General features: G+C 46.4%; 1 pseudogene; it reads left to right on the forward strand.

Annotated features, from left to right (window-relative positions):
* The first annotated feature begins 6,669 nt into the window (after positions 1-6,669).
* Positions 6,670-10,666, forward strand: LOC129346788 (ETS domain-containing transcription factor ERF-like; annotated as a pseudogene).
* The last annotated feature ends 59 nt before the right edge of the window (positions 10,667-10,725 follow it).

A 10,725-nucleotide genomic window follows, 5' to 3' on the forward strand; every position in this document is an offset into this window, starting at 1 on the left:
AACATCAGCACAGGCTGTGCTAAACTGAAGCAGATCCTGCAAGAGACGGTGTTCACATTTAGAGCCCTAAAGAAAGTAGCGCAACTGGCTGTTATCAACAGTCCTGAAAAAGGCACTTTGGAACTGGGTAGAAAACTATCTGGATGAGTTTACAACACTACCAGACACCACAGATGGATCTGGCAGAAGGTGCAGAGAAGCTGTTTCATTTAGTGGACAGATTTGCCAAAAGCACAAAATGCAAAGCAGCTGTCTGGCCCTTGCAAATCATCCTTCTCATCCTGTGTCCAGGCATCATCCAAGACAACCAAGAATGTAGTGCTGGAAAGCAAAATAAACAAGGTGAAGAACGCAAAAAAAAAGGCCTTTGAACTTGTCAAGAAATTTCTGATGGTTGCTCACACTGTTCCTTGGATAACTGAGGGAATTCTAGAGGTGATATCTGTCAATGAGCACTGACCTCTGGGGAACCCAGGCCCGTCCCTGGCTGTGACTTCACAGGAAGGGGTGGTTTTGGTGGAGGGAGTAACTGAAAAGGGACATTACAAAATGGACAGCTTCAGGAAGCAACCAGGGGATATTAATTTTCTTTTTCTTACTTACAAACCCCTTGCAAAGCATCGGAATTCAGGGTACTACAGCTCTAATGATAGAAAGAAGGGGAAGATGAGTGTTCAGGGAGACATTTCTACATTTACGAGGAAGCTGATTTTGTCAAGAGGTACTCTGATAATCCCAAAGTCTGTACATTATCTGTTGTTGGAGAAAAATGAGGAAGAATAATAGGAAGATGTGTGAGGAAGACTCCAGCACTAAAAATCAGACCAATACAAAAGAAGATTGCACACATGTCTGCAGCTGACTTCCCCATATCATCCTGGAAAATTCTCTCAACATTCCAGCCATGACCGCCCCTGAAGGACTCACTATCCAGGAGAAATGTGAGAGGAGGACAGCAACTCAGTGGCAGATACTGTGTTCCTGATTCTGACACTAAGCCTGCAGACAGGACAGGGCTGCCCACCCAGTCAAAGAACTCTATAAACATTATCACATCCAGAATTTGGCAATCAGTTCTCAAGACAAACACAATCAGCGGAACGCTTCATTTGTTTTCCATCTATACGTTCTTCCTTCTGGAACTACCTCACTTCCAAGTTTGATTTTAAAAGTTTGTCTCATTGTTTAAGTTAGAGGAGCTCTCTTGTGAGGCAAATTTTAGCTAATTGTTCAATGCATGCTCATTGTACAAGTGTTTTTGTTTACCAATTGCTGGTTTGAATTTTGTAGTGTTAATATAGTTCCTTTTCCATCTGAATCCAACAGTACATTTCTGGATCTGAACAAATGATGCAGCTATCCTTTCAATTTTGGGATGCCAAAAGAAAAAACTCAATTGAATGACAATATGGATTTTTAGTGAGCAGAATAAGAGTTGGCAAATGAAGAACTCAATGCATCCATGTGATGCATTTTAAGTTTGATAGAAATTTAGAATCATAGAATCATAGAGTTGGAAGGGGCCATACAGACCATCTAATCCAAACCCATGCCTAGTGCAGGATGAGCCTAAAGCATCTCTCACAAGAATTCATCCAGCCTCTTGAAAAATGCCTGTGATGGGGAGCTCACCACCTCCCTAGGCAGCTGATTCCATGTTTGAACTACTCTGACTGTGAAGAAGTTTTTCCTAATATCCAGCTGGTACCTTTGTGCATGTAATTTAAGCCCATTGCTTCGGGTCCTACCCTCTGCTGCCAACTGGAACAGCTCCTTGCCCTCCTCCAAATGACAGCCTTTCAAATATTTAAAGAGAGCAATCATGTCCCCCCTCAACCTCCTCTTCTCCAAACTAAACATTCCCAAGGCCCTCAGCCTTTTCTCATAGGGCTGGGTCTCCAGACCCCTGATCATCCTCGTCGCTCTCCTCTGCTCTTTGCTCTCCTCTCCAATTGTTGCTGAGTCATGGATAGTGGCGGCTGCCGGAGCACAATGGTTGTTGCAGGTTGAGTTGTTTTGGCAGACCCCAACATGTAGTCGGCACTCCTAAACCATCCTTTAGAAATGCTAGGGTTGGCCATATATATCCCCCCACCCCACCCTAAGTGTGTGTTGCTGTTTTGGCTTGGTAGTGTAACTTATCCAGCCTCCATATAAGTAAGTAGTAGATGATTCTTGGAAATCATCTGGGGAGATCAGGTAATTCTTGTTGCAGCAGTTGTGGGGAAGAGGAATAAGCAATGAGTAGGGAAAGAGGGTGTTTAGAAAAGGACTTGAAAGATCACCCAGATTTGGATAATTGTCTTCCTTTCCCCATTCTTAAAGACTTGCAACACTCATCTTCCTCCCTGCCAGACACTGTACAGTTGTATACAATCATCCCCCTGTGGTGTCCATTTTTTTTTGCAAGAGCATCCAATTGGGACAGGGTTCAGCAACTGAAATCCCCCACCTGTCCCCTACGGCAGTTAATGGTACATCTGTTCATCAAAGGCAAACTAATTCAGCCTGCTGCTGTGAATGTAGGGAGGTTAAAGAGTAGGTGGGAGCAAAGATTGGGGGGGGGGCGAAAGATCCAGTAAGTTGAGTCACTTGGGGAGAATCAATTGTACTTGAATAATTATAGAGGGGAGGGTTTTTGTTACCTCAGGGGCTGGGTTGGGGGGGTGGAGTATAATGCCATCAGGGTGGAGTTTTGGAGGAAGAAAGAATGCCCACCTTTTGAATGGAAGGGTGGGAAACAGGGCAACACATATCTACAACTGGGAATTTGAGGGAAGGGTTTTTGAGGAAGAGTTTGGAGCATCTGATGTCAGTTTTTAGGGTTTTTTATGCTGTGGATTTAACTTTTTTTCAAATTTAAATGTTAAGTACCTATTGCATGTCAGCCTGCCCACCTGCCCGCCTGCCAGAAATGTCCTTCAAAGCGTTGTGCAAAACACTGAGGGGGCTGTGATATCTGAAAATGCATGGCGGGGCTGCTCTCTGAAGTGTTTTTTAGGTGCCAAAGACACAGTTGGACACCGAGTGGGGCAAGATGAGCTGGTGCAGGTGCCCCATCTGCACACTGAGATGGATTGGCTGTGACAGCCTGCCACACCTGGAGGTGGGGGGAGAGTGATGATGAAGAGTTCCTGCTGAGCTGGCCTCCACAGGGAACTGCTGAATTCCACAACCCCCATGTTCCACCAGGTCAAACAAATATCTGGCCTGCACTTAAAGCCATATCTCAAGCTGCAGAAGAAGTGGCCTCTTGTGATCAACCAGGATCCCCCACAAAGCCCACCCAAGAGCAACAGATACTGGGAAAAGAAAACCATAGCGGCCCCATGGGCAGTCTCTTAGCCAGCCCATGTCCAGAAGCCACTGGGGAACCTCTGCCAACTCTCTGCTGCAGGAATGGCAGCCGCACTCATGTCAAAGGGCCAAATATGAAGGAGAAAAGGAGCACCCTGCCTGCCACCATCCACCAGGGGGAGGATAGAGGGGCTGTTGGACATCTGGGCAGTCATAAAACCAGGAAATACCAAGGAGAAGATTGCATTTTTTTAAGCCCATCAGTGCAGCAGCAACAGGATATCCTCCATAAAGAACAAAAGCACCTGGGACATGGGCGGGAGGGCGACCAAGCACAGGAAAAAAAATCACTGGACCTCAGGAAGGTGAAGATTCACCTGGAAAGGATGAGAGAGGCCAGTGGGAGGTGCTACCAGCTGGAGCCATTTGCCTGTGGCATTGAACACTGCTCCATCCATGGGCTCAACTGCAGGTTCTCTGGGAAAGGGTGACAGGAATCTTCTCCCATTGGCCAGACAGTACGAACCTGATTCAGCATGCGATCCCTACCAAACCAGGACAAACAACCCAAGCCACATAGCGCCCTATTCCCAGGAAGCAGTGAGAGGCAGTAAATGCAGAGACTGAAAAGATGCTCCAACTGGGGGCGACTGATGCTTCCTGGAGCACATGGTGGAGCCCCATTGTCTTAGTGCCGAAGCTGGATGGGTCCACATACTTCTGTATGGATTACAGGGAGCTGAACAAGGTGGCCAAATTTGATGCCTACTCCATACCCTGGGATGACCTCCTGGTGGACCACCTAGTGGCTGCCCAGTACCAGACTGCCTTAGACCTTACCAAGGGCTACTGACAAGTACCTGTGCAGCTGGAGGATCAGGAAAAGACAGCCTTTGTGACTCCAAGGGGCCTTTATCAGTTCCACTACATGCCCTTTGGCTTCCATGGGGCAGCAGCCACCTTTCAGCACCTGGTGGACCAAGTCCTAGGAGACTGCAGGGAGTTTGCAAGGGCCTACATAGATGACATCATCATCTTTAGCACAGACTGGGAAATCCACTTGCAGCACTTGGAGGCGGTCCTATCACCTCTCCAATGGGCAGGCCTCAGAGCCAACCCAAAAAAGTCACTTTGGTTTCTGGGAGCTACAATACTGGGCTTCGTGGTAGGAGGGGGGCAAGTCAAGCTGCCCCCAGACAAGGTGGCCTCAATCGCAGATGTTCCCCAACCCCACTCCAAGAAGCAAGTGGTGGTGGTTCTTGGGCCTGCTGGGGTACTATGGACAATTCATCCCAGTTTGCCACCCAAGTGGCCCCCTTAACAGACTGCCTCAAAAACGGAGCCCCTCCCAGAGCAGGAGGTGGTATTTGACAACTTGCACACCACCCTTGCTAACACCATGGCCCTGAGGAACCCCGACTTCAACTTTCCCTTTACTTTGGCCACAAATGCATCACAGACAGGGTTTGGAGCCATACTGATTCAAGAACATGGAGGAGTGGAAGTCCTGATACTCTTCCTAAGTCAAGTTACAGCCGGCTGAACAGCGGGACACAACAGTCAAGAGGGAAGCCCTGGCAGTCAAATAGGCTGTTGGAGCACTCCAATATAACCTGGGAAACAATCCTTTTGTGACCAACTACATGCCCCTCCAGTGCATGGCATGAAGGAACATAACCCAAGGATCCTCCACTGGTACCTGTCCCTCCTCCCATACCAGTTCTCAATCAAGCACCACCAGGGAGTGCAACACACCAATGCAGACTTCATGGCTTGGATGTTTGAAGCCAATCCCGACCCCCACAAAACAGAGCCAAGTGTGGCAGTATCTGGGGTTTGAGGTGCAGCCCCCAGACTTGCCAGGAGGAGGAGACAGGAGACAGCTGCCCAGTCGTCCCAGCAGGCTCCCAGGGCCAGAACCTACCTACACAGGAGTGAGGGAAAGAAGCACCCAAGCCTCAGAGGGTTAGAAGGGGCAGGCGGAGGCCCGTTAGTCCCACCCTCCAACGGGAGTCTATCTCAGCTGATTATTTTGGATACACTGGAAAAATATCTTGCTGGACAACCAAAGGACATTATGCAGATTGATCAGATGATGCTGGTCAAACAGTTGTTGATGGAGATCTGCTACTTTATCCACACCTACTGTGAAAGGAATCAACATGCAGTGGAACTTCACAATTCTGCCTTGGGAGTTCTCTCTCAGGTGAAACAACTTCAATGCAGTGTTCAGCCACGTTTCTACCCAATTACAGGAACTGACAGTGTGTTCTGAAGACAATGCTGATGTTCGTGACATTGAACTTTTGCAATACATCAGGGTGGACTGTGCTAAACTGAGGCAGATCCTGCAAGAGAGGGTGTTTAAATTCAAAGCCTTAAAAAAAGTAGTGCAACTGGCTGTTATGGACAGTCCTGAAAAGGCATTTTGGAACTGGGTAGAAAACTATCCAGACGAGTTTATGAAACTGTACCAGACACTACAGATGGATCTGGCGGAGGGTGCAGAGTTGTTTTGTTTTTTTTAGTGGTCTGATTTGCCAAAAGCACAAAACACAAAGCAGCTGTCTGGCCCTTGAAAACCATCCTTCTCATCCTGTGTCCAGATATCATCCAAGACATAGCCAATGATGTGGTGGAGGAAAACAAAATAAACAAAGGCCCCAAAGAGGCCTTTGACCTTGTACAGAAATTTCTGAGGGTTACTCACACCCTTGGATAACTGAGGGAATTCTACAGGTGATCTGTCAATGAGCACTGAGCTCTGGGGAACCCAGGCCCATCCCCTCCACTTTGGTGATGGAGCTTGTGACTTCACAGGACGGGGTGGTTTAGTGGAAGGGGGTAACTGACAAGGGACATGACAAAAAAATGGACAGGTCCAGCCAGCAAGCCAGGGGTACTAATGTTCTTTTTCTTACTTACAAGGCATCAGAAGTCAGGGTACTACAGCTGAACCGATAGAAAGAAGGGGGAGATGAGTGTTCAGGGAGATGTTTCTACCTTTACGTGGAAGGTGGTTTTGTCAAGGGGTACACTGATAAATCACAAAGTCTGTACATTATATGTTGTTGGAGAAAAATGAGGAGGAATGATAGGAGGATGTGTGAAGAAGACTGAAGGATTCACTAGCCAGGAGAAAAAAGTGAGAGGTGGAGGAAGGCAACACGGTGACAGATACTGTGGCCATGATTCTGATAATACCACCATACCTGCAGACAGGATTTTCTCATAAAGGTCTAGAAAAAAGGAAACACATATCAAAAACACCTTTGACTTTATACCGAAATTTCTGATGGCAGAGGGGGGGCCGGCGGGGGGGCCAGACCCCAAGAGTGCCCCGGCGGCTGGAGGCTGCATGTGCCAGGAGCCATGAAGACCCCGGTGGACGCAAGTTTCACCTTCACAGACTGGGCCTACAAGCCCAAATTGAGTCCTGTCTCACAGCAAATCCAGCTGTGGCATTTTATTCTGAAGCTGTTGCATAAACAGGAGTACCATGATGTCATCAACTGGCAGGGGGACTACGGGGAATTTGTGATCAAGGATCCAGACGAAGTGGCCTGGCTTTGGGGGTGTGTGGAAATGTAAGCCCAAAATGAACTATGACAAGCTCAGCCAGGCACTCAGGTACTACTACAACAAGTGGATCTTGCACAAGACAAAGGGCAAGTGTTTCACCTACAAGTTCAACTTCAACAAGTTGGTGCTGGTCAGCTATCCCTTCATTGACATGGGCATGAGAGGTGGAGCAGTACCCCAGAGTGCCCCGTCGGTGCCCTCAGGTGGCTCCCACCCTCCACGCCATCTGATGTGCTGTCCCCAGCCAATGATCTGTGCTCGCCTGGCATATTCTCAGCAGTGGCTTGCCACTTGGCCCGTGGCTCAGTCAGCGACTGTAGTGATGGGACATCAGCAAACTCCGAAGTGGAGGAGTCCTTGGCCAAGGAGCGGAGGCATGGTGGAGAGGGAGGTGGTTTCTGTGCCCCCCCCGTGCCTAGCCACCCCCGCTTGACCCACGCATGCAGGTTGACTGATCGGAGCCCCAAACAGAATCAGACTGAAAACATTTCCTTCAAGTCAGTGCCTTTGAGATCTAGCTGCCTGGAAAACTTTTTCCTCTTTATTGGGGTATCTTCCCTCTATATCCAAAAGAGAATGGGGGGCCTTTGGGGGATTTTTGAGCCTCGCTTTGCCCTGCAGTAATAATTGATCTGCCCCTCCCCAGATGCCTCCTCTCTGCAGTGGGATGGGAAGTGAGTCGCAGAGAACGGCCCGAGTGTGCCAGATTGGGATGGTGCCACGGACTCATGGAAAGGAGGGGCTTCTGAAAGCACCGCTCCCTCTACACAATGCTAATTTAAAAGACAATTATCTTTTTGTTTGTTTAATCAAAGGTTGTCTTTTTAAAAAATGGAGATGAGAGATTTGCAGTGCACACGGAGAGATTTTTCTAATTTACACCTTTCTCTGCCTTGTTACCTGAAAGGGCTCTAAACTACCAGATCCATATTTTAGGCACTTTCATTTATAAAAAAAAGTTTTGGGTTATTCCTGTTCTTTTCCTGGAATGTTTGATCCCGTTTGCAAGTTAAACCATTTTTTTCTCTCTTTTTATTTTGAAAAAGGTTTCAATTTTGAGATAATTATGTCTTGACCTTGATTGCACAACTTAAACAAAAAAAAACCCTTTTGGGTGAGGTTTAAATTGCTAAATTATACAGTGCCAGATTTGACATTCTGCAAGATGGTTGTTGTTGTTTTCCTTCAGGACAGGTTTATACTGTGTGTAATGCTGTTTACATTGTTGGATTTTTTAATTTTAAAGTTGTCATTAATTTTAAGATGTGTACCACAATTGATAACAGTGTTAACTGTTAACTACAAACGCATTAATTTCTAGGTGAATAAGACTGAAAGCCAATGAAGGCAGCCTTTTCCTTTCATGTAGCCTGGCTTTCTTATAAGTCAGCCCCCCTCCCTTTTAATGAGGTGATTTTTGGGGGGTTAGAAAAATCTCCGTACCTGCCATCTGGTGGAGATTTTAGTAACCTCTTTTTGTGGACTCAGCCATGAGACAAAACAGCCAACTTTCTCTCTAAAGAGGGCTTCTTTTACTTTCCTGATACCCCAGAGCGTCCCGTCCCAGTGAGCCATAACTTGAGGCTTATTTTTAACATCAGGCTCTTCCTCCTCCCTTGGCATCCCTACATGACCATAAAGGGGTGTGGTTTTTTCCTAAAACAAGCAGTGACTTGGCATTGGTTAGGCTAATAGCAGCCCCTTAGAAGGCTTGCGGAGTTGTTTTCTCGCCTATTCTTCCTTCTCCAGAGCTAAAAGGACCATTAAGACTGGCATTAGGGTCTCCAGACAGCTTGCGGACCTGTAACTGACCAGTACATGCTTTCGGCAAAGTGCATCAAAAGAATACTGCATCCCCTCTTTGTAGAGGCCATTGATTTTTTTCCAAGCAGAAGCATCTCTCCTTTTTAGATTAAGGACTATATTTTTCAAGGACTGCATTTTTCAAAGGGAAAGGAATTCCCATGCTAGCCTTTAAGAAGTTCCTTTAAGACCAATATGAAACCAGTATGAATCCAACGGTACATTTCTCTTTTACATCTTAACAAGAGATGCAGCAATACTTTCGATTATCTATCAGTAATACAAATATTTGAGTAAACCCTGTTTATGCTATGAGACAAGCCAATCTACATAACACGCGCACTTCCAATTCTCAATACAAGAAAAATTTTTAAAATTTCCAAGCAGAAAAAAATAGTGAGTTCTCCAAACATTTTGTATTTCATTTTTTGAGTAGGAACAGATGTCATTATGGCAGATTTAGTTTTATAGTAAAGAGACTATGAACCAGATTTTTAATTGTTACATTAACTTAGAAGTAAAATGGGATCTTCTGGCTCATAGAAAGTGATTGAGCTGGCCTGGCTCTCCCCAGAATCAGAATCATAAGGAGCAAGTGGACATTCCATTAAGCTGTATGCTAGTGGTTCATCTGCAGCATTTGACCGGATATAGCAAGAAGAGTTAGAAAATTCCTCTTCATCTACACGGATAAATCCTGGGGGATATATAATACCACAGGGTAGTTCCTGCTCACCAAGTCACTAGCAGTTTTAAGTGAGATCGTTCTAAATGCGATGAGATGCATATGAGAAAACTTGGAATATTTTAAACATTTAAAGCCCAGGGATTCTACTGCAATTTTCCAGCTTTTCAACATCATAGCATGGCAATTTTGATGGAAAGAGTCGGGATTAATAATAAGCACTGGCACCTGCACAAGTAATACTGTGAAGTGGGAGACTGACAAAATCTGGCGTGAACATTGTGAGGATGAGGAAATTCTTTGTGAATATGTTGAGGCAATGAAACACCTAGCAGACAATCGATGGACTAAAACCTGTGAAGGAATTTCACATGGGGGAGGTGTGAAATTCTTTTGATGTTTTGATGGACAGCTGTTTGGGAGGCCAGCTGCCTCAGGACCCCCACCCCTTCCTTTTTTCCTCTTTCTCTTTGGAACAGGATAGTTACAGGGGAATTGGCAGCTGCCTCCCCAACTAATTCTCTGCACTTTGCTTTTTTAAAAACTTGAAGATGGTAGACTCTTTTTTGCCCCCCCCAGTCAAGTTATGAAGTTCCCACTTCTAAATTGGGTGGGGGATCCACGGGTGCTGCTCACTGTGCTTTATCTCGGCATGGCTGCCTGCAGCATTGGCTGAGGTGGCTGCCGGATTGCCCATGTCTTCCATCTTTGGCTCTATGCCTGGGTCTCTCTTGAGCCCAATTAAAATCCCTGGCGCTCAGTGCCTTGAAATAATTCTCTTGCATTCTGAATCTTCAGAATAGTGAGATGGAAATGCCAAAGATGGCCTTCCCAGACTGCCCGTCTGTGAAAAACCGTGCACTTCTCTAGTCTTCAGGAACAAGGTCTCCACCAGTAGAATTGCCAAGATGGCCTCCCAAGATGGTGGCTGGGCTGAAATCTGCATGGGGGAGGAGTGAAATTATTTTGTTCTTTCTAAGGGCTGCCAGTTTTTCAAGGGAGGTTGCTCAGTCTAGTGGTAATATTTACATAATTCCTCTTACTTCATAAAGAAACCACCATAGTGCTGGAGCTGCTTGGAGACTCCCCTCCCTCCCTTTCACTGGGATGCCCCAAGCCTGTTCTCTTTAGTGAAGCCCCCCTCCCCCATCAAGGCTTCACTTCTGTAGCTCCTTTCTCCTGTAACTCCTTTTTTCCTTTGCTCCTCTAAAAGCCAAGCAAAAGAGAAAAAGGCTGGAGAGACCACAGATGCCCTATGTCTCCTATCAAAGACCCTTCCTCATCCAGGGGAGCCAGTGATAGTTCCCTCTGAGCCCCTTCTTTGATTGGAGGAGTTGAGAAAGAGGAGGAAGTCAGGG

This window comes from Eublepharis macularius, unplaced genomic scaffold (assembly GCF_028583425.1).
Source record: "Eublepharis macularius isolate TG4126 unplaced genomic scaffold, MPM_Emac_v1.0 Eublepharis_24, whole genome shotgun sequence".
In the NCBI taxonomy this organism is placed as follows: Eukaryota; Metazoa; Chordata; class Lepidosauria; order Squamata; family Eublepharidae; genus Eublepharis; species Eublepharis macularius.